Below are 26,228 nucleotides of genomic sequence, written 5' to 3'. Positions count from 1 at the left end.
GTTTAACCTTTCTATCGATTTATGCCAAATGTCTAAAACGTTCAAAAACCAATCAAAACATTATGAAACAAATCCAAACGTGTCACCTTTTTAGCGATTTAAGCCAAACATTTAAAATATAACGAAAAAATCCAAATGTTTCACATTTTTAGCGACTTAAGCCAAACGTTTGAAACGTTACGAAACTAATCCAAATGTTTTAAACGTTACAAAACAAATCCAAACTTTTCACTCATTTAGGGAATTCAGCCAAACGTCTACAAACGTTACAAAACAAATTCAAACGTTTCCCGTTTTTAGCGATATAAGCCAAACGTTTACAAATGTTTTTAGCGATTTAAGCAAAACGTTTAAAACGTTACGAAATAAATGACAATGTTTTCCCCTTTTTAGCGGTTTAAGCCGAACATTTACAAACATTACGGAACAAATCCAAATGTTCCGCCTTTTTTGCGATTTAAGCAATACATTTAAAACGTCACGAAACCAATCCAAACGTTTATAACGTTACGAAACAAATCCAAACGTTTCACCTTTTTAGCGATTTAAACCAAACATTTACAAACGTTACGTAACAAATCCAAATGTTTCTCCTTTATATCAATTCAAGCCAAATGTTAAAACGGTTACGAAACCAATCTACATGTTTAAAATGTTACGAAACAAATCCAAACGTTTGACTTTTTTAGCGATTTAAGCCAAACATTTATAAATATTACGAAATAAATCAAAATGTTTCACATTTTTAGCGACTTAAACCAAACGTTTAAAATGTTACGAAACCAATACAAACGATTAAAACGTTACAAAAAAAAATCCAAACGTTTCACCTTTTTAGTGATTTCAGCCAAATGTTTACAAACTTTACGAAGCAATAAGCCAAACGTTTACAAACGATACAATTCAAACGTTTCACCTTTTTTTCGATTTAAGCCAAACATTTAAAACGTTACGAAACCAATCAAAACGTCTAAAACGTTACTAAACAAATCGAAACGTTTCACCTTTTTACCGATTTAAGCCAATTGTTTACAAACGTTACGAAATAAATCAAAACATTTCCCCTTTGTATCAATTTAAGCCAATTTTTCAAAATGTTACAAAATCAATCCATACGTTTAAAACATTAGGATACAAATCCAAACGTTTCAGCTTTTAGCGATTTAAGCCAAACGTTTACAAATGTTACGAAACAAATCTTAATGTTTCCCATTTTTAGCGACTTAAGCCAAACGTTTAAAATGTTACGAAACCAATCCAAATGTTTAAAACGTTACAAAACAAATCCAAACGTTTTCCTTATTTAGGGATTTCTGCCGAACGTTTACAAACGTTACGAAACAAATTCAAATGTTTCCCCTTTTTAGCGATATAAGCCAAACGTTTACAAACGTTACGAAAAAATCCAAACGTTTCACCTTTTTAGCTATTTAAGCTAAACGTTACGAAACAAATCCAAATGTTTCACCTTTTGAGCGATTTAAGCAAAACGTTAATAAGCATTACGGAACAAATCCAAACGTTTCACTTTTTTTTGCGATTTAAGCCATACATTTAAAACGTTACGAAACCAATCCAAATGTTTAGAACGTTACGAAACAAATCCAAGCGTTTCACCTTTTTAGTTATATAAGCCAAACGTTTAAAACGTTACGAAACCAATCCAAATGTTTAAACCGTTATGAAAAAAATCCTAACAGAAATTGCACCTTTTTAGCGATTTAGGCCAAACTTTTAAAACATTACGAATCAAATCCTAACGTTTCCCCTTTTTAGCGATTTCAGCCAAACGTTTAACACGCTGCGAAATAAATCATAACATTTCACCTTTTTAGCGATTTTAGCCAAACGTTTTAAACGTTTCAAAACAAATCTAAACGTTCCACCTTTTTAGCGATTTAAGCCAAACGTTTAGAACGTTACAAAGCTAATACAGAGGTATAAAACGTTACAAATCAAATCCTAACATTTCACCTTTTTAGCGAATTAAGCCAAACATTTAAAACGTTACGAAACAAATCCTAAAGTTTCACATTTTTAGCGATTTAAGCCAAATGTTTAAAACATTATGAAACAAATCCAAACGTTTGACCTTTTTAGCAAATTAAGCCAAACGTTTAAAACGTTGCGAAACCAATCCAAATGTTTAAAACGTTACGAAACAAATCCTAACGTTTCACATTTTTAGCGATTTAAGCCAAATGTTTAAAACATTACGAATCAAATCCAAAAGTTTGACCTTTTTAGCAAATTAAGCCAAACGTTTAAAACGTTACGAAACCAATCCAAACGTTTCAAATGTTACGAAACAAATCAAAATGTTTCTCCTTTTTAGAGATTGAAGCCAAATGTTTACAAACGTTACGAAACAAATTCAAATGTTTCCCCTTTTTAGTGATATAAGCCAAACGTCTACAAACGTTACGAAACAAATCCAAATGTTTAACCTTTTTAGTGATTTATGCCAAACGTCTAAAACTTTAAGATACAAATTCAAATGTTCTACCTTTTTAGCGATTTAAGAAAAACGTTTACAAACAGCACGAAACAAATCCAAACGTTTAACTTTATTAGCGATTTAAGCTAAACGTTTAAAACATTATGAAACAAATCCAAATGTTCAACCTTTTTAGCGATTTAAGTCAAACGTTTACAAACTTTACGAAACAAATCCAAACGTTTCACCTTTTTTGCGATTTAATCGAAACATTTAAAACGTTACAAAACCAATCCAAACGTTTTCAATATTACGAAAGAAATACAAACGTTTTACTTGTTTAGCGATTTTAGCCAAACGTTTACAAACGGTACGAAACAAATCCAAACGTTTCACCTTTCTACTAATTTAAGCTAAATGTTCAAAACGTTACGAAACCAATCCAACGTTACGAACCAAATCTAAACGTTTCACCTTTTTAGCAATTTAAGCCAAACGTTTACAAATATTATGAAATAAATCCAAATATTTCACATTTTTAGCGACTTAAGCCAAATGTTTAAAACGTTACGAAACCAATCCAAACATTTAAAACGTTACAAAACCAATCCAAACATTTCACCTTTTTAGGGGTTTCAGCCAAACGTATACAAATGTTACAAAACAAATTCAAACGTTTTCCCTTTTTAGCGATATAAGCGAAACGTTTACAAATGTTACGAAACAAATCCAAACGTTTCACATTTTTAGCGATTTAAGCCAAACGTTTAAAATGTTACGAAACAAATCACAACGTTCCACCTTTTTAGCGATTTAAGCCAAATGTTTACATACATTACGGAACAAATTCAAATGTTTCACCTTTTTTTGCGATTTATGCAAAACATTTCAAGCATTACGAAACTATCCAAACGTTTAAAACGTTACGAAACAAATCCAAGTTTCCCCGTTTAAGGGATTTCAGCCAAAAGTTTACAAACGTTATGAAACAAATCCAAACGTTTCACCTTTTTAGCGATTTAAGCCAAACGGTTAAAACGTTACGAAACAACTCCAAACGTTCCACCTTTTTAACGATTTAAGCCAAACGTTAGTGAATAAATCCAAACGTTTCCCCTTTTTTCGATTTAAGCCAAACATTTAAAACGTTACAAAATAAATCCAAATGTTTAAAAGTTACAAAACAAATCCAAACATTTCGACTTTTTAGCGATTTAAGCCTAACGTTTACAAATATTACGAAACAATTCCAAATGTTTCATAATTTTAGCGACTTAAGCCGAACGTTAAAATGTTAGGAAATCAATCCAAACGTTTAAAATGTTACCAAACAAATACAAACGTTTCTCCTTTTTAGGGATTTCAGCCAAACGTTTACAAACGTTATGAAACTGTCACGACTCAAATAATTGAGCCGAGACCGGCGCTAGGGAATGGGAGTGGTAGCTCCGAAACCCGTAGCAAGCCTAAAACCACTAATAATTTTTCGCATTTAAAATTATAATATTATATATAAAACATTTTTAGAAAAACTCTTTTGGATAATACATTAATAAATATTAAAATGTCATATTAGAGTTTACAATATAAAATATTGTTTGAAGTCAAGATGTCTATCTAATACTGACACCTATTGACTACTGCAGCATTAGGAACTCATACTTGTGCAAGTCCAATGACTTCTTGCATAGTGGAGATGGTTTGTCTGATTCGACTCTCTCTACCTGCAAACATCAGAGTGAGGGGTCAGTATTTGGGAAAATACTGAGTGAGTTTGCAAGTTACTTATAATATTATTAAAATATAGCGTCACACGCTTAATACGTATATAAATTTATGATACAAGCAAACATTATTAATTTCAAGTGTGAGTCCAACTCACTAGATACGGGGACTCCAGATTACACCGTAGCCGAGTGCTCTCTCGCATTGAAACTTAAAGTATGAGTCCAACTCACTGGTAGGTCCAGTGGTGGGTCACACCCACTAGATACGGAGTTTAGGTTACACCGCAACCGAGTTCACCCTCGTATCGTATTCGTATTACATCATGCATCCATATATTAAATCTCAATAACAAAGTCAGGAACATTAGACTGACTCACTAATGATCACGCAACCTATTGACACCCAATAGGTAGTTAGTCTTTTTGGACCGCACATTAGACACTCATCTTCAAAACAACGAATACAACAGCATCTGTATAATCAAATTCATCAACCTATTATCTCATATGGCAGTTCATATAAATATAATATACGGATAGTAATACTAATAAGGTTTGAAAATATCTTTCATAATAATACGCAAAAGTAAATTTTCCACTTACAGTGACCGCTTTTCGAATAATAATAATATTAAGATCCCATGAATGCGAGCTCCATACGTCGTTTGATTACGTAGCTATTCCAGCTCATCGGCCTGGTAGCTCGTCGATACGTCAGTTATTTATCCGAATCACCTGTACGTTTAGTTCCTAAACGTAAACTTAATATCAAAATCCTAAATTATAAACTTAGGTTTTTTATATATCAAAACCCTAATCGAACACGTTAAGTTCGATAGCCAAATTTCTCGTTTTCGGGGTCCGGGATTCTTTTTTAATGTCCGACGTACCTGAAGTCGGGAAATCTAGGTCTAAACGGAGCGAAAATGCCTTTAAACGACTTCGTCGTTGGTTGTGCGAGCGCACAAGAGAATGTGTGCGTTCACACACATTGGTGTGCGCTTGCACATTATGTGCGTTGGCACACAATGGTGTGCGTTCACACACCTTGTCTGCGTTCGCACACCGTGCATTCTCACGGTCTTAGAATCCTTTTTCCGGGCCGTTCCGTCGTGCTCCGATCAATTCCTTCATGCTCCTATCTCAATTTAACACAACCTTAACCCCTATTCATCATTTTACACTTTAAATCTATCAAAATAACTCTATTTCTATACGTACGATTCAACCGTAACTATTTCATTACGAACAGCCACTAAATAAAAAAATTTCACCATCAAAACGAAACTCTTACCTTGATTTGAGGCTGCAAAGCGATAGAGAATCCTTTCCTCGTTCCGTGACCGCGAGAATCGTTCAATTTGGACAAGAAACGGCGATCGATCGAAGTTTTGGATCGTTAAAGGAAAATAGCTACGAATTTTCTTTCCTGTTTTCACCTTCTGGGTTCTTCTTAAGAGAAGAATGAATTCCTGATTGATAAGGAAAGGATAATTATCATGGCCAATTTGCTCTTTGGTTCCTCAATTCTTTTGTTTAAACCATTTCTCTTTTAAAGTTTCTATTTTAATCAAACGGTTAATTATCCGTTTTGTATGTATTATTTATATCCAAATAAATAATACTAACTCAAAATTATTATTTTCCGTCAATGACCTTTTAATTACTACCCTCGATATTTAATTGGCTAATTTGCACTTTGGTCCTTGAACTTTTCAAAAGTTGCAATTTAGCACAAAACGCATCCGCGTTCAAATTTTAAAAGGTCTCCGATTGACCAAATTTTTTTTACCACCATTAATATAAAACATTTTGCGGACCTTGGCGAAATAATTTCCCTTTTCAGAACTTAACTGGTTAAATTACCACTTTAGTCCTTGAACTCTAGTTTGGGACTTTTCTTGACATTTCTCCTTTTAATTCCAATTCCTACCTTAGAATTGAAATATAATATTAAATTACGTATAATTACTTTCCGAGAGACCGACCTACTTGGATTTATTTATTAAATTTCTCGAAATTCTTCCCATATCGCCACCTGGCCACTAAAAGCTGGACACATGGTCCAATTAAATAATTTAATCTTTTGGGGTATTACATTCTTCCCCCCTTATATAAATTCGTCCTCGAATTTCCATATAATTTCTTTATTCATTCTAAAGCCTTAACGTCTTGAATTCTATTCACAATAGGTTCACTGTATTCATCCTATAGCGCCCTTTGGCGCGTAAAACAGTTGCTACCAACCTCTATGCCATTATCTTCTTCTATAGCGACTTCAACCATATCCTCATACATTATGGTTCCTTATCAAATATTCAATACTATAAACTCTTAAACTCGTAATTGAACTTTCAGTTTCTTACTGATGTTCAATGATAGTCCGTCCTAATGATATCTTAACACTAAAGATAATTGTCCTTGTCACTCGTATTCATTTGTAATTATGATTCTCTATTCTTAATTCTTTACTTTTGTTCAATACGTCTAATCCTATCATCATTCCTTATTGAGTAATGTGAATACTCAATTAGCTCATGCTTCTTTACGTATGTAGTTTTGCTGTTACTGTCATCCAATTGCTACCCACCGTAGTGCTAAGAAGTTATCTCCTTATCCGCTATTCTCTTTTGTATTACTGTTATTTCTCTTATTTTAGTTTATCTTGGTTATGCATGAGGTGAGTCCTCAGGATGTATCCTTATAAGGTCTTTGTTTACTTTCCTCGTAGGGTTTACTTGCCTTTCTTCTTGCATCAATATATCTTGTATGTTTATTGACCTACTTTTTTTCTTTTAGCGTAACGCGCTATTCTTGAAACTTCGTGTTCCTTCTTACTTTACATCAATCTGTTTCATCAATCTGGTTACCAATCAAATAGGATTTTCATATTGGTCGCTGACTTCTTATTTTACTAAGACAGTGCGTGACTAATGCTCCGGTAAGTTTTCTTTGCTTATAACCTTAAAGGAGTATTTTAATCCTCTTCCAACTATTGACTTACATCAGAATATCCTCAGATAACATCATTACTTGCTTTAAGTTTAATCTTTTTATTCATTATCATTTCTCATTTCATTTACACTTTTCTTTTCTATGTCGTCTTCCTCACTTTATTCGTCTTTTGACCTTCCAAGATGCTTTTAGCACTTATCGTCATAATCCAACTTTTTCCTATCTATATCCTCTTTCCAATTCTCAATCTTAATATGACTCTTAGCTTCCAAATCATTTATCTTTACTATCACGTAGCGTTAAGCTTATTCTCATTACTATCCGTAATCTTACTATTCCACTTGTTATTCCTACTTTTGTCCATATCATAGATGTACTTTTGTGTAATTTTTCTTTGACTTCTTGTCCTTTGTCAACCAATAGGATTAATAGCCTAAATGCTATGATCCTATGATATTCTTCTTGCGTTACTTATTCACGCTCTTATCGTGTTCCTTAATTATCTCCTATTGCATTCTTTGCTTTCCTCCTCAGTGCATTTTGCACCTCATGTACTAGTTGCTTTTAATATCCACAACATCAATCATTAATAGAGAGTTATGGCCTTCTTTATCTGAATTTCCCAATGTAGTGTGCTTTTAATCGTATACGTATCGTCTTATCGTATTTGTACTGTCATCATGGCTGTCTGTAAAGCCGATCCTATGCTGATATCATCCTTATCGTGTCTCGCATATCTGACATTTCTTGCTTCAGCACTCCAACGTCGATCACCAATTAAGTAATGGGTCGCAGTTTCTTTTTCCTGAATTATCGACGTAGTACGCTCTCGGTTTCTTATATACCGTTCTATTGTACCCTTACTGACATTTTAACTTTCAGTAGATCACATCCTATGTCTCTGCCTTCTTTACCCTTCTTTGTTTCTATGCGTCCGCGACTATATAGAGTTCCATTTCTCTAATCTTCTTATCAATTCTCCACATGACTTTCCTCTTTCCTTTTCCTCGTTCATTCTTATCGAGTTTTTTTGCGTCATACGCAAGTTATCCGTACTTTTCTTATCTCTAATTACTTTAACTGATTTCTTATTATCCATAATCTACTTTTGCATCCTTATACTCTATCATACATGTCATGTATCTTTGGCACTCCCTTGATATATCTTACCTTCATCTCCTAATCTTCTGTTTCGGTATCCGATATCACTTTCTTTAGTATGGCTCGATTCTCATATTGGGTCTCTTCTTCATATCCCTTCATATATCTCGATGCACAAAGCTTCATCCATATGTCCGATAAGTCCGATGCTATATAATGCATCTAACCTCTCAAGGATCACTATCAATCTTCTATATCAATCGCACTATGCACTTTACTCCTTATTAGAAAAACTTAAAATTTTTAAGATCCCACACTCCACGTACATCCATCACGTTTATACTTGCCCTAATCTTTTCATCCGCTTGATAATCGCAAACTTGTGGTAGAAGTTCCAACTTCTAACTCACTTATTGCAACCCTTGTCGTTTATCCCTTGATCTTACTTATTGTATACTTCAATCATTCACTTTTATCATATCTTCTGATCTAAGTACCTTGATCCTTCCCGTTTACCTTTAACCGGAACTAATGGTAAAAAGGAGTTTCCTAAGTCGGGTCACAAACTTAATTCATATTATTTGATCTATCATTGTTCTAATTGCTTGTCGAACTAATCATGGGTTTAACCTTTCATCGACATCTTGATCGACAACACTATTTGTCCCTCCTTCGCTCGATATATACGAGCATCTTACTTTACTTTTCCTAGAGGATCTGGCATACCTCTTGATCCATCAAACTCTCTTAGTCTTAACTTATGTATACCACTATCAAACCTCTATAGGCGTTCCTTTCTTTACATTAATATTGTCTTTGTATCCATCATCCTATTACTGGCACACAATTCCTTTTACCAGTTCCTTTTGCGGATAACTGATTCATAGCGACGTTGAATTACTGCGGCACTTCCGATGCATGTATATTCCCACTTTATCTTGCTAGGTTTCCATTAACCTTCATCTCGTTCCTGGCCTTTACTGGTCAAATGGACTGGGTTGCATTCGCTTTTGTAATCTCGATCTTCTTTTCGCGCCTCATACACTTACTGTGTAATGGCACGCGTTTGCGCAGTTCTTTGTTCATAATATAGCGATTATATAAAGGAATACTGATAAATTCCTTAGAATATAACACTTACAAATCATCACAACTAATCGTTGTCCACGTACGTTGGACTTTACGAACATCTTCTTCTTTTCGGCCTTCTATGATTACGCCTCTTATTGCAAGCCTTCTGAGTGTTTTAACTCATCGTAGACTTAGCAAATTATCAAAACATATACTCACGTTGTATATGCTACACACATATTACTATCGTAGCTATAAGCATCTATGTTAACCAGATTCAAGAAAATCAATGTCCCCTAAATTTCCTTGATTACGTATAGTAACTTAAGTCTTGCGAGCATTCCGCTCACATGGACTTAATCAAACGTCAAGAATATCAAAACATAACATATATGTTTTATACGTTGTTAATCGGATATGCTTTACTATCCGAACATATCTACTATTCTAGTCATACACTAGTCTGTTTAATTAATGCTAAGTTCATTAGATAGAGGCACAAATCCTATGTTCTCACAACTATACGTATTCATTCGCCTCATTGCTTTAATCGCAGCTTGCTCGCGAGCACTTCACTTTCATCACAAAATTCTGGTCTAGCTATAATTACATAAAAACAAAACTTCTTGAAAAACTCTTTCAAATAAAACGACTCATTTGAAAATTCCATTTAAATCTTAGCAAATTGTGCACTAGGGTGATGACGTCTCTCATCCTCAAAGAGTTGCCACATCTCACCTCCTCGTCTGAGCATAATGCATATGATGCATGTCCTATTAATGCATGTATTGATGTATGTAGTGATGCATTTCTATCAATGTCATGGAAATTATCAATGACTAACATGGGTCTAGGCACAATTATGCTTTTAGAATCGTTAAACAAATAACTTTAAAAAGTTATAAACTTCGAGTTTTGTAAGTTCTCTAGACCTTAAAACTCTGTACTTGGAAAGTTCTTCAACTTTTGTAACTTTCCATTCCTTCTTCACACTCTTTCTAAAATTTCGATCGATCGAATTTAATAGCATCTCTCACGTTATCTGATGCTAAGCACACATATATATGATATCAAATAATAATCATATCAATTATATTCTATTAATAGAAGGTAATACCTCTCCTAGAAGTTTCATTTTAAAAAGCATATCGTGTATGCCTGTCTTATCGAAATAAGAAATACGTATATATCTCGTATATATGTGTCACAAGAAACAAACAAACGTTTCACAAATCAATTTGTTATACTGATCACCAAGCAAATCACACTAACGACTTGGATCAGACAAACCTCAACTCTATAGCTGCAGTAGTTCCTTGGTTACTTAACCGACAAACGCATCTTAGCAGAGATAACTGGACCAACTACTTTGATACCACAATTGTCACGACCCAAATTATTGAGCCGAGACCGGCGCTAGGGAATGGGAGTGGTAGCTCTGAAACCCGTAGCAAGCCTAATACCACTAATAATATTTGCTATTTAAAAGTATAATATTATATATAAAACATTTTTAGAAAACCTCTTTTGGATAATACATTTATAAATATTAAAATGTCATATTAGAGTTTACAATATAAAATATTGTTTGAAGTCAAGATGTCTATCTAATACTGATACCTATTGACTACTGCAGCTTTAGGAACCCATACTTGTGCAAGTCCAATGACTTATGGCATAGTGGAGATGGTTTGTCTGATCCGACTCTGTCTACCTGCAAACATCAGAGTGAGGGGTCATTATTTGGGAAAATACTGAGTGAGTTTACAAGTTACTTATAGTATTATTAAAATATAGCGTCACACGCCTAATACGTATATAAATTTATGATACAAGCAAACATTATTAATTTCAAGTGTGAGTCCAACTCACTAGATACGGGGACTCCAGACTACACCGTAGCCGAGTGCTCTCTCGTATCGAAACTTAAAGTATGGGTCAAACTCACTGGTGGGTCCAACCCACTAGATACGGGGTTTAGGTTACACCATAACCGAGTTCACCCTCGTATCGTATAAGTATTACATCATGCATCCATATATTAAATCTCAATAACAAAGTCAGGCACTCTAGACTGACTCACTAATGATCACGCAGCCTATTGACACCCAATAGGTAGTTGGTCTCTTTGGACGGCACATTAGACACTCATCTTCAAAACAAAGAATACAACAGCATCTATATAATCAAATTCATCAACCTAGCATCTCATATGGCAGTTCATATAAATATGATATACGGATAATAATACTAATAAGGTATGAAAATATTTTTCATAATAATACGCAAAAGTAAATTTGCCACTTACAGTGACCGCTTTTCGAATAATAATAATATTAAGATCCCATGAATGCGAGCTCCATACGTCGTTTGATTACGTAGCTATTCCAGCTCATCAGCCTGGTAGCTCGTTGATACGTCAGTTATTTATCTGAATCACATGTACGTTTAGTTCCTAAACGTAAACTTAATATCAAAATCCTAAATTACAAACTTAGGTTTCTTATATATCGAAACCCTAATCGAACACGTTACGTTCGATAGCCAAATTTCTCGTTTTCGGGGTCCGAGATTCACTTTTAATGTTCGACGTACTTGAAGTCGAAAAAATCTAGGACTAAACGGAGTGAAAATGCCATTAAACGACTTCATCGTTGGTTGTGCGAGCGCATGATAGGATGTGTGCGTTCGCATACATAGGTGTGCACTCGCACACTATGTGTGCGATCGCACGTTGTGTGCGTTCGCACACCTTGTGTGCGTTCGCACGGTCCCGGAATCCTTTTTCGGGCCGTTCCGTCGTGCTCCGATCAATTCCGTCATGCTCCTATCTCAATTTAACACAACCTTAACTCCAATTCATCATTTTACACTTTAACTCTATCAAAATAACTCGATTTCTATACGTACGATTCAACCGTAACTATTTCATTACTAACAGCCACTAAATCAGACAATTTCACCATCAAAAATAAACTCTTACCTTAATTTGAGGCCGCAAAGTGATAGAGAATCCTTTCCTCGTTCCATGGCCGCGAGAAACGCTCAATTTGGACGAGAAACGAAGAAACGACGATCGATCAAAGTTTTGGATCGTTAAAGGAAAATAGCTATGAATTTTCTTTCTAGTTTTCACCTTCTAGGTTCTTCTTAAGAGAAGAATGAATTCCTGATTGATAAGGAAAGGATAAATATCATGGCCAATTTGCTCTTTGGTTCCTCAATTCTTTTGTTTAAACCATTTCTCTTTTAAACTTTCTATTTTAACCAAACAGTTAGTTATCCGTTTTATATGTATTATTTATATCCAAATATATAATACTAACTAAAAATTATTATTTTCCGTCAATAATCTTTTAATTACTACCCTCGATATTTAATTGGCTAATTTGCACTTTGGTCGTTGAACTTTTCAAAAGTTGCATCCGCGTCCAAATTTTAAAAGGTCTCCGATTGACTCGAATTTTTTTACCACAATTAATAATTTTCTTTTTGGGAACTTAACTGGTTAAATTATCACTTTAGTCCCTGAACTCTAGTTTGGGATTTTTCTTGATATTTCTCCTTTTAATTCCAATTCCTACCTTAGAATTGAAATATAAGGCTTAATTACTTAAAAAACCCTCACCTTTAATTTTGTTTTCGTTTATACCCTGACCTAGGAAAATTGTCACAAATACTCATGACCTTGTCTTTATGTTTCACCTCTACCCCAAATTTCAAAAAAAAGATGATTTATTGAAAATAACTAAATATAAGGGTTATTTTATACCTTTTTCTAATAAAAAAATTACAAACAAATACTTCATCTATAAAAATGCTCAAATAAGTCCTAAAATTAATTAATTTTTTAATTTAAATAAAATAAAATAAATAAAATATTTTTTATTAATTATAATCTACAATTATACTCCAATTTAAAAAACCGATAATATTATTATTTTCAAAAAAAAATTCAATTTTTGTATAATTAATAACATTGACGTGTAATTAGAATATATGCAAAAAATGAAGGACTATTTTAAACTTATTTTCAAATGAAAAGAGGTAAATTTAATACCTTGAGGGTAGAGGTGAAACATAAAGACAAGGTCATGAGTATATGTGACAATTTTCCTAGGTCAGGGTATAAACGAAAAAGAAGTTAAAGGTGAGGGTTTTTTTAAGTAATTAAGCCGAAATATAATATTAAATCACGTATAATTACTTTCCCCGAGACCGACCTACTTGGATTTATTTATTAAATTTCTCGAAATTTCTTCCGGTATCGCCACCCGGCCACTAAAAACTGGACACGTGGTCCAATTAAATAATTAAATCTTTTGGGGGTATTACAGAAACAAATACAAACGTTTCACCTTTTTTGCGATTTGAGCCAAACCTTTACAAACGTTACAAAACCAATCCAAACGTTTTGCCTTTTTAGCGATTTAAGCCAAACTTTTAAAACGTTACGAAACAAATCCAAACGTTTCACCTTTTTAGCGATTCAAGCCAAACGTTTACAAACGTTACAGAATAAATTCAAACGTCTCACCTTTTTTTCGATTTAAGCCAAACATTAAATACGTTACGAAACCAATCCAAACATATAAAACGTTTCGAAACAAATCCAAACATTTCACCTTTTTAGCGATTTAAGTCAAACGTTTACAAACGTTACGAAACAAATCCAAACATTTCCCCTTTGTATCAATTTAAGCCAATTTTTTAAAATGTTACGAAATCAACCCATACGTTTAAAACATTAGGATACAAATCCAAACGTTTCACCTTTTAGCGATTTAAGCCAAACGTTTACAAATGTTACGAAACAAATCCAAATGTTTCACATTTTTAGCGACTTAAGCCAAACGTTTAAAATGTTACGAAACAAATCCAAATATTAAAAACGTTACAAAACAAATCTAAACATTTCCCCTATTTAGGGATTTCAGCCAAACGTTTACAAACGTTACGAAACAAATCCAAATGTTTCCCCTTTTTCGCGATATAAGCCAAACGTTTACAAACGTTACGAAAAAATCCAAATGTTTCACCTTTTTAGCGATTTAAGATAAAGGGTTTAAAACGTTACGAAACAAATCCAAACGTTTCACCTTTTTAGCGATTAAGCAAAACGTTAATAAGCATTACGGAACAAATCCAAACGTTTCAACTTTTTTGGGATTTAAGCCATACATTTAAAACGTTTAGAAACCAATCCAAATGTTTTGAACGTTACGAAACAAATCCAAACGTTTCACCTTATTAGCGATATAATCCAAACGTTTAAAACGTTACGAAACCAATCCAAACGTTTAAACCGTTATGAAAAAATCCTAACATTTCACTTTTTTAGCGATTTAGGCCAAACTTTTAAAACGTTACGAATCAAATCCTAACGTTTCCCATTTTTAGCGATTTCAGCAAACTTTTAACACGCTACGAAATAAATCATAACATTTCACCTTTTTAGCGATTTTACCCAAGCGTTTTAAATGTTTCGAAACAAATCTAAACGTTTCACCTTTTTAGCAATTTAAGCCAAACATTAAGAACATTACAAAACTAATACAGAGCTTTAAAACATTAGAAATCAATATCCTAACATTTCACCTTTTTAGCTATTTAAGCCAAACATTTAAAACGTTAAGAAACAAATCCTAACGTTTCACATTTTTAGCGATTTAAGCCAAATATTTAAAACATTACGAAACAAATAGAAACGTTTGCCCTTTTTAGCAAATTAAGCCAAACGTTTAAAACGTTACGAAACCAATCCAAACGTTTAAAATTTTACGAAACAAATCAAAATGTTTCTCCTTTTTAGCGATTGAAGCCAAACGTTTACAAACGTTTACAAACGTTACGAAACAAATCCAAATGTTTCCCCTTTTTAGCGATATAAACCAAACGTTTACAAATTATACGAAACAAATCCAAACGTTTAACCTTTTTAGTGATTTATGCCAAATGTTTAAAACTTTAAGATACAAATTAAAATGTTCTACCTATTTAGCGATTTAAGAAAAACGTTTACAAACGTCACAAAATAAATCCAAACGTTTAACTTTATTAGCGATTTAAGCCAAACGTTTAAAACGTTATGAAACAAATCCAAACGTTCAACCTTTTTAGCGATTTAAGCCAAAAGTTTTCAAACTCTACGAAACAAATCCAAACGTTTCCCTTTTTTTGCGATTTAACCGAAACATTTAAAACGTTACCAAACCAATCCAAATATTTTCAACGTTACGAAAGAAATACAAACGTTTTACTTTTTTAGCGATTTTAGCCAAACGTTTACAAACGCTACGAAACAAATCCCAACGTTTCACCTTTCTATCAATTTAAGCCAAATGTTTAAAACGTTACGAAACCAATCCAAACGTTACGAACCAAATGCAAACTTTTCACCTATTTAGCGATTTAAGACAAACGTTTACAAATATTACGAAATAAATCCAAATATTTCACATTTTTAGCGACTTAAGCCGAACGTTTAAAACGTTACGAAACCAATCCAAACGTTTAAAACGTTACAAAACCAATCCAAACATTTCACCTTTTTAGGGGGTTTCAGCCAAACGTATGAAAACGTTACAAAACAAATTCAAACGTTTCCCCTTTTTTGCGATATAAGCTAAACGTTTATAAATGTCACGAAACAAATCCAAACGTTTCACATTTTTAGCGATTTAAGCAAAACGTTTAAAATGTTACGAAACAAATCACAACGTTCCACCTTTTTAGCGATTTAAGCCAAACGTTTACATACATTACGGAACAAATTCAAATGTTTCACCTTTTTTTGGGATTTAAGCCAAACATTTAAAGTGTTACGAAACCATCCAAACGTTTAAAACGTTACGAAACAAATCAAAACATTTCCCCGTTTTAGGGATTTCAGCCAAAAGTTTACAAACGTTATGAAATAAATCCAAACGATGCACCTTTTTAGCGATTTAAGCCAAACGTTAAAAACGTTACGAAACAACTCCAAACATTCCACCTTTTTAACGATTTAAGCCAAACGTTAGTGAATAAATCCAAACATTTCCCCTTTTTTTAATTTAAGCCAAACATTTAAAATGTTAAAAAACAAATCCAAATGTTTAAAAAGTTACAAAACAAATCCAAACATTTCACCTTTTTAGCGATTTAAGCCTAACGTTTACAAATATTACGAAGCAATTCCAAATGTTTCACATTTTTAGCGACATAAGCCAAACGTTAAAATTTTAGGAAATCAATCCAAACGTTTAAAATGTTACAAAACAAATACAAACGTTTTACCTTTTTAGGGATTTCAGCCAAACGTTTACAAACGTTACGAAACAAATACAAGCGTTTCACCTTTTTTACGATTTAAGCCAAACCTTTACAAACGTTACAAAACCAATCCAAACGTTTTGCCTTTTTAGTGATTTAAGCCAAACGTTTAAAACGTTACGAAACAAATCCAAATGTTTCACCTTTTTATCGATTCAAGCCAAACGTTTACAAACGTTACGGAACAAATTCAAACGTCTCACCATTTTTTTGTGATATAAGCCAAACATTTAATACGTTAAGAAACCAATCCAAACATATAAAACATTGCGAAACAAATCCAAACGTTTCACCTTTTTAGCGATTTAAGCCAAACGTTTACAAACGTTACGAAACAAATCCAAACGTTTCCCCTTTATATCAATTTAAGCCAAATGTTTAAAACGTTATAATACCAATCCAAACGTTTAAAACATTACGATACAAATTTAAACGTTTCATCTTTTTTCGCGATTTAAGCCAAACGTGTACAAATGTTACAAAACAAATCCAAATGTTTCACATTTTTAGCAACTTAACCCAAACGTTTGAAATGTTACGAATGTTGGTGCAGCGGGACGCGAGGGTCCATATCGTATATTTTAATTCAAAATTGAAATTTCAACAATCCGGATCCAGAAATTAATCACATCATTAACAAATGGATTTTCGTATCATCTAGTAATTAAACCATGCATCTAGAAATCGTATGAAGAATATCTATGTCGATTCTCCAACGATTCTTGTAGTCCCGATTCTACGGCGACCTTAAGATCGTCCACACGAGTATGCGACCGATTGAATCCTCGCCTTGAAGTAATCCGCAAGAGTTCTTCTTGCCGAGCAACCCTAAGCTCAAACTCTCGCCGCAATTACATCTTTGGTCGGATGTATAAAACAAATTTCCAGGCTTTCCGTGATTAATGATCACTTGAACTCCTTGAACTATAGCTTTATCTCTCTACAACTCAGTGTTGTAGTATGTTGTGTATCTCTTAGAATGAACAAAGGCAACCTCTATTTATAGGCAAGAGTTTGTAGGAAACTCTGACACATCACATGCTAGGTGTCACACACCAAGCAAAGGTGTTGCCACCATTCTACACCTCACAAGCTAGGTGTCACACTCCAAGCATAGGTGTTGCCACCATCTGACACATCATATGCTAGGTGTCACATATCAAGCACAGGAGTTGCCACCTTCTAACACGTCGGATGCTAGGTGTCACACACAGAGACATACATAACATAATCATGTGACATCATCGCATGACATCATTGTGACATCATCATGACATCATCGTGACATCATCAAATGACATCATCGTGACATCATCACATTGACTTCGATAAAATACAATTAGGTGCCTACTAATTAATAGCTATTACAAATTAGTCCCTATTTTATACTTGTTTTCATCTTAGATTTATTTCCGAGATATGCTAGTATCTATATGAAATTGATCTCTCATAAACTCAATCGGTTGCACACCCTATTGTGTGTGACTAGCTAGGTTCACATCTATATGGCAACGAGAATCATAAGAAACGCCTTTCTTATATTAAATAATACCACATTCCTTTTAGGAACGTACCAAATTTTGTACTTAAGTATCCTTCCTTTTTCGAACACAGTGTAAAGTCTTAATACCTTTTTCAATTTGGTTTTCTATTTCATTCTTGAAGTCTTTGAACTTTTCAAACGCTTCACGTTTGTTCTCACAAGACAAACTTAACTATATCGTGATAAATTATCAATGTAGGGAATGAAGTATAAGTATCTATCTTGGTCTGTTTGTTTAAACATACCATATACATCACTATGTATGATCTTTTAGACGGCTTTGGCTCTCCCTTTTTGTCCCACAAAGAATAATCAGGCCATGTTGCCTTTAAGATACGACTCACAAATCGGAAGCGATGCAAACTCTTGTTAAGTCTATCTTTTGTAATATGTCCCAATCATAAGTACCAAAGTTGTTTAAAGATTTGATAACTTATGGTATTAATTTTCAAAACATCTTTTGCATTAAACATCTTTATTTAAATAATAAAGACCATTTTTTACATACTCCTACCCAACTTCGTATTATCAATACAAACATTCGTTATAAATAGAAAATCAACTACCAAATTTGTCATACAAATTCGGACATGATATTTTTAATTATATTGGGTAAGTATAAAAAACTTGTTTAAGTACAACTAATGTTTATTTAAGAAAATTGAATTTGATCCCATAACTCTTATTGCAACGTTTGTGTCATTTCAGAGCTTTAAGCTTACTTCATCTTTTTTCTTTCTTTCTCACTTTTACTAAATCCATAAAAGATAAACAAATGTGAGAATTAGCATTAGTATTCAATACCCAAGCTTTTAAATGAGCAATTGACATTGGAAAATGAGATAGACACATTCTTGATGGAATTGTCGTTCCTCTCGTCATTGCCCTTTAAGTATTCACAATACTTAATGCAATTTCCAGTCAATGTCTTTCGGTTTGACAAAAGAAATACTTTCATTTATGACCGAACCGCCGTTCAAATATTCCAAATATTTCCGGCAATGACTTATAGTGTCCTACATCTTAATAAATGAAAACACTTTTCTTTGTTAACTGATGTGTATTTCTTTTTCTTTTTTGTAACAGCCTTGGAGGCATCTAAATATCTTATTCAAACAAAAATGATTTTAAACCACTAGCTGTTTACTATCATGAATGTCACTTTAAAGGATTCTATTTAATCTTATTATCCCTTAGACAACAAAGATCTCTAATTAGTATTCGTGTTTAACCATAATGATTTGGTCTTTATCAAAATGGCCTCCCACTATGTTTTTCGAATCCTACACTTCCAAAATAGGAAACGTGAATCTTTGTTGGAAAAGATTTCAAACGGGTGATTGAATTCTTATAGTCATTGTTCTTTTCCTCAGATACGCCTAATTGCCGTTATTGGGATCATAATGTACTACAAGTGAACAACACTTGTTCATCATATCTCATATGAGGTTCAATCATTTCCAGCTCCTAATGTATTCACCCTCAGATACCCATTGTCGTTATTGGGTTTGAGCATTAGTTAAGTTTAACCCATTGAATCAACTATGATGTATCAATTTGAATAATACACGACTCGGGTACGCCTAATTGCCGTTATTGTCGTCTACTATATCGATACACCCGTAACATCTCATGCTTAACAATAAACTCAACAACAGCCTCTTGACGATATCATCTCACCCCTGTGTATCCATAGCCGACAAGATGATAACTCAAAGCGTGTTAGCTTATTGCTCCAATGGAGTAGCCATTGATAAATCAATTTGAATGATTAATCAATATAAACTTAATCTCTTAGCTTTTAGGAAGATTTCTTAGGGTTTTAAGTTATTTCGGTCTCACTAAGCACACAACACATTTTAGCATGCATCTCATACATATTAAAGCTAAAATGAATCATGCAATCACACATGTATGATCATGGACTTCCTAGGTCTCATTCTTTAGCCACAAAAGAATGAGAAAATTATTACTTGTTCCTCATGTTTTGTTGATGACAACATAATGCATAAGCGAGTCACGTATTGTGTTAAATAATCACATTAGAAAAATTCCAAGGATAGATTGGAGGGTCACGAGCGGACCACTTAAGTACCAATCTCCTAGACAGAATTTAATCAAATGTAATTAATGTCACAATAGCGTTTGCTCGTTTTTGAAAACAAGACCTAAGCCCTCGAAATTATAAATTACATGCCAATAATAATTCCTAAGTCCAAGATTATCAATACATGCATTCAATCGTAAAGCTGTAATACTTGATGATACGTTGGCTCGGATACCACTGTTGGTGCAGCGGGACGCGAGGGTCCAGATCGTATATTTCAATTCAAATTTGGAATTTCAACAATCCGGATCGAGAAATTGATCATATCAATAACAAATGGATCGTCGTATCATCTAGTAATTAAAGCACGCATCTAGAAATTGTAAGAAGAATACCTATGTCGATTCTCCAACGACTCTTGTAGTCCCGATAGTACGGCGACCTCAAGCTCGTCCACACGAGTATGCGTCCGATTGAATCCTCGCCTTGAAGTAATCCACAAGAGTTCCTCTTGCCGAGAAACCCTAAGCTCAAACTCTCGCCGCAATTACCTCTTTGCTCGGATGTATGAAAAACTTTGCCAAGCTTTCCATGATTAATGATTATTTGAACTCCTTCAAGTATAGCTTTATCTCTCTACAACTCAGTGTTGTAGAATGTTGTGTATCTTTTAAAAGGAACAAAGGAAACTTCTATTTATAGGCAAGAGTTTGTAGAAAACTCTGACACCTAACATGCTAGGTGTCACACACCAAGCAAACGTGTTGCCACTATTCGACACCTCACATGCTAGGTGTCACACACTAAGCATAGGTATCACCACCATCTGACACATCATATGCTAAGTGTCACACATCAACCATAGGTGTTGCCACCTTCTGACATGTGGATGCTAGGTGTCACACACAGAGACATACATGACATCATCACATGACATCATCACGTGACATCATCGCATAACATCATTGTGACATCATCGCATGACATCATCGTGACATCATCGCATGACATCATCGTGACATCATTGTGACATCATCACATGACATCATTGTGACATCATCATATTGACTTGGATAAAATACAATTATGTGCCTACTAATTAATAGCTATTACAAATTATTCCCTAATTTATACTTGTTTTTCATCTTAGATTTATTTCCGAGATATGCTAGTATCTATATGAAATCGATCTCTCATAAACTCAATCGGTTGCACACCCTATTGTGTGTGACTAACTAGGTTCACATCTATATGGAAACGAGACTCATAAGAAACGCCTTTCTTATATTAAATAATTAAATTCCATTAATTATTAATTCCCGTAGATCGTGAGTGACGTCTAGCAAAATATCACGACCCTCAAATAGATATGAATGTTTTGATGCATTCTTTATGAACCAATGTTCATAATTACGGTACACTAAAAATTCCCTTCATCTAAGATTCCGATCTTGACTAGTGTCACGGTTAAGTCAAACACTGTTTGTCTTGATCATATGACCTCATCTCATTTTTTATTCTTGATAAATATGACTTCCATTAGAAACAACTTTCTAAGTAAGTCATATACACCTTCGCAGGTTTTATCATCCATCAAGAACAATTTTAGATAGCATAGAATCTTTTCTCCGTTCATCCGGAGTGATAAATCCTCTCTTGGTTAAACCCCTATCTCCATATACAACTAACTAGAGCCAACACATCCCGCACCCTAGCTCATGAAAGATCTAGGGATAAGGAGTATCAAACTTTAATCACCTATATACAAGATAGTGTCACCGCAAGTCAAAGGACATATATACAATTATGAACTAGATGACATTAATTGACTTTGATGAAATACCAAGTATAAGTCATCTAGCGTCACTTGTTCGACTCACTCAAGCCCTTTAAGTGTCCATATGTTTATTCTGATCCCCATCAAGTAGTATGAGGCTGACTACTTCCTATAATTAGTAACTCTTTACTAATCAGGAGAATAAACAGAGGTGACGATGTTTCAGGATAATGCGATGCCCTTATTCGTAGGACCCCATCGATCGTGAACGTTTAATTAGATAACTTGTATAATATAATCCATCACTCATATTCTTAACACCTTAAGAATAGATTCTATCACAATGTGATAACGACAATACGTAATAAATGAACACTTAGTTGATGAGACACTTAGTTCAAATAGAACATATATATCTTTGCCATTGGGATTAATTCTACAAATATACACGATCAAATGGCCCTAGGGCACATACTACTAACAATGAAACCAATCCAAACTTTTAAAACGTCACAAAACAAATCCAAATGTTTCCCCTTTTTAAGGATTTCAGCCCAACCTTTACAAACATTACGAAAAAAATTCAAACGTTTCTCCTTTTTAGCGATGTAAGCCAAACGTTTCACCTTTTAGCGATTAAAGCCAAACATTTAAAACGTTACGAAACAAATCCAAACGTTTCACCTTTTTAGCAATTTAAGCCAAACGTTTGCAAATGTTACGGAACAAATCCAAACGTTTCACCTTTTTTGCGATTTAAGCCAAATATTTAAAACGTTATGAAACTAATCCAAACGTTTAAAACGTTATGAAACAAATCCAAACGTTTCAGCTTTTTAGCGATTTAAGCCAAACATTTACAAACGTTACGAAACAAATCCAAACGTTTCACCTTTATATCAATTTAAGCCAAATGTTTAAAACGTTACGGAACCAATCTAAACGTTTAAAACGTTAGGAAACAAATTCGAACGTTTCACCTTTTTAGCGATTTAAGCCAAACCTTTACAAATGTTACGAAACAAATCCAAATGTTTCACATTTGTAGAGATTTAACCAAAACGTTTAAAACATTACGAAACCAATCCAAACGTTTAAAACGATACAAAATAAATCCAAAAGTTTCGCCTTTTCAGTGATTTAAGCCAAACGTTTACAAACGTTACAAAACTAATTCAAACGTTTCCTTTTTTTAACGATATAAGCCAAACGTTTACAAACATTACGAGCAAATCCAAACGTTTCCCCTTTTTAGCTATTTAAGCCAAACGTTTAAAACGTTACGAAACAAATCCAAACGTTCCACCTTTTCAGCCTTTTAAGCCAAACACTTACAAACGTTACGGAACAAATCCAAACGTTTCACCTTTTTTGTGATTCAAGCTAAACATTTAAAACGTTACGAAACCAATCCAAACGTTAAAAACGTTACGAAACAAATCCAAACATTTCATCTTTTTAGTAATTTAAGCTAAACATTTACAAACGTTACGGAACAATTCCAAACGTTTCACCTTTTAAGAGATTTAAGCCAAACATTTAACATGTTACGAAACAAATCAAAACGTTTATAACATTACAAAACAAATCCAAACGTTTCACAATTTTAGCGATTTAAGACAAACGTTTAGAAACGTTACGAAACAAATCCAAACTTTTCACCTTTATATCAATTTAAGCCAAATGTTTAAAATGTTACGAAACCAATCCAAACGTTTAAAACATTACGAAACCGATCCAAACGTTTAAAACGTTACGAAACAAATCCAAACGTTTCTCATTTTTAGCGATTTAAGCCAAACGTTTACAAACGTTACGAAACAAATCCAAATTTTTCACCTTTATATCAATTTATGCCAAATGTTTAAAACGTTACGAAACTAATCCAAATGTAACGTTTCACCTTTTTAGCGATTTAAGCCAAACGTTTACAAATGTTACGAAACAAATCCAAATATTTCACATTTTTAGCGATTTAACCAAACATTTAAAACGTCACGAAACCAATCCAAACAGTTAAAATGTAACAAAACAAATCCAAACGTTTCCCCTTTTTAATGATTTAAGCCAAACATTTTCAAACGTTACGAAACAAATTTAAACGTTTCCCCTTTTTAGCGAAATAAGCCAAACTTTTACAAACGTTACAAAGCAAATCCAAAAGTTTCACCTTTTTAGCAATTTAAGCCAAACATTTAAAACGTTACGAAATCAATCAGAACGTTTAAATCATTACGAAACAAATCCAAACGTTCACCTTTTTAGCTCTTTAAGCCAAACGTTTACAAACATTACGAAGAAAATCCAAACGTTTCTCCTTTTTAGCGATTTAAGCCAAACATTTAAAACGTTACGAAACCAATCCAAACGTTTAAAACGTTATGAAACCAATCCTATCGGTTCACCTTGTTTGTGATTTAGGTCAAACGTTTAAAATGTTACGAAACAAATCCAAACGGTTAACCTTTTTAGCGATTTAGGCCAAACTTTTAAATTGCTACAAAACAGATCATAACGTTTCTCCTTTTTTGCGATTTTAGCCAAACGTTTAAAACGTTTCGTAACCAATCAACACGTTTCACCTTTTTAGTGATTTAAGCCAAACGTTTAGAACGTTATGAAATCAATCCAAACGTTTAAAACTGTACGAATGAACTCCTAACGTTTCACCTTTTTAGCGATTTAAGCCAAACTTTTAAAATGTTATGAAACAAATCCAAACATTTCACCTTTTTAGCGATTTAAATACAAACGTTTACAAACGTTAGTGTTTGCACCAAAATTAAAAATATGACCAAAAGGCCATAAAACCCATGTTCTTCTCAAAAGATAGAAAAAGCTAAAGTGATTAATTGACTCTAGAGGTTGACTTTAGAGGTTAATCTTAGAAGTTGACTCTAGAGACCGACTTCAGAGGTTAATTTCAGAAATTGGCTCTAGAGGTTGACTCAGAGGTTAATTTTACAGGTTGACCAGTAATTCCTCAAATGATTTAGAAGGCCCAAGTATATATGCAGAAAAGTAAGCCCATATTTCGAATGGCCATTTAACCGTGTTTAAAAGGCCAGAAGCCCATGGATTTTGTCAGATGTTCAACTGGCAGATTTCCAAGAAATCACATGCTTTATTGTAAAGCGACAGTTCAAGAATGGAGAGGTGCTGTGAGAATGTGTGCAGTTGAAGATGACAAATAGTTTCTGCAAAAGCTAAAGGCTATGAATAAGAGAAGAGCAGGAATATTAAAACCCCCGATAAATCATCCAATAAACACGCCCAAAGGCTAAAAATACTCAAACACTCTGCGATTTCATTTTCTTCAATCAGTAAAGAACTTTACGATTGAACTACTGTATTTTCTACACAAACACTTGTACTTTCATTTTCTTCAATCAGTAAACACATTTATGGTTGAATCTTAATATTTTCTATTCAAGTTCTTAACAATCTTTTGGAGTACTTGTTATAAAGTTAACCAAGCCCCAATTGCTTTTTTTAAGAAGTCAAGTTACAAATTGGAATCCGCTTCTTGGCACGCCCGCAATTTTTCACACACTTCTTGCTATGGTTATTCATACGAATCGCAAAACGCCAGCAATAATTTTTGGCACGTCCAGTGGGACACTAGAGTTAAGCCTCAATTTTAGAGGTTGACCAGTAATTCCTCAAAGGATATAGAAGTCCCAAGTACATTTGTAGAAGAGTAAGCCCATAATTAGAATGGCCATTTAACCGTGTTTACATGGCCAAAAGGCCAAGGATATTTTTTTCAGAAGTTCAATTGGCATAAATGCAAGAAATCACGTGCGTTTTTGTAAAGCAACAGTTCAGGAGCAGTTTGTAGAAGTGCAGAGGTGCTGTGAGAACGTGTGCATTTGAAGATGACAAACAGTTTCTGCAAAAGCTAAAGGCTATAAATAAGAGAAGAGCAGGAAGATTAAACCCCCCATCAATCATCCAAAAAACACGCCCAAAGGCTAAACACACAAACACTCAGTAATTTCAATTTTCTTCAATCAGTAAAGAACTTTACTATTAAATCTCTTTATTTATCTATTCAAGTTTTCTTAGCATTACTCATTGGAGTACTTGTAGTAAGATTAAACAAACCCCAATTGTTTTGTTTTAAGAAGTCAAGTTTCACAAATTGGTATCCGCTTCCTCGCACACCCGCAAATTCACAAACACTTGTTGTTACAGTTATTTTCACAAATCACAAAACGCCAGTAACAACTTTTGGCACGCCCAGTGGGACCCTA

Source organism: Mercurialis annua, linkage group LG1-X, assembly GCF_937616625.2.
Source record: "Mercurialis annua linkage group LG1-X, ddMerAnnu1.2, whole genome shotgun sequence".
NCBI lineage: Eukaryota > Viridiplantae > Streptophyta > Magnoliopsida > Malpighiales > Euphorbiaceae > Mercurialis > Mercurialis annua.
Note: the sequence above shows the minus strand (reverse complement) of the source record.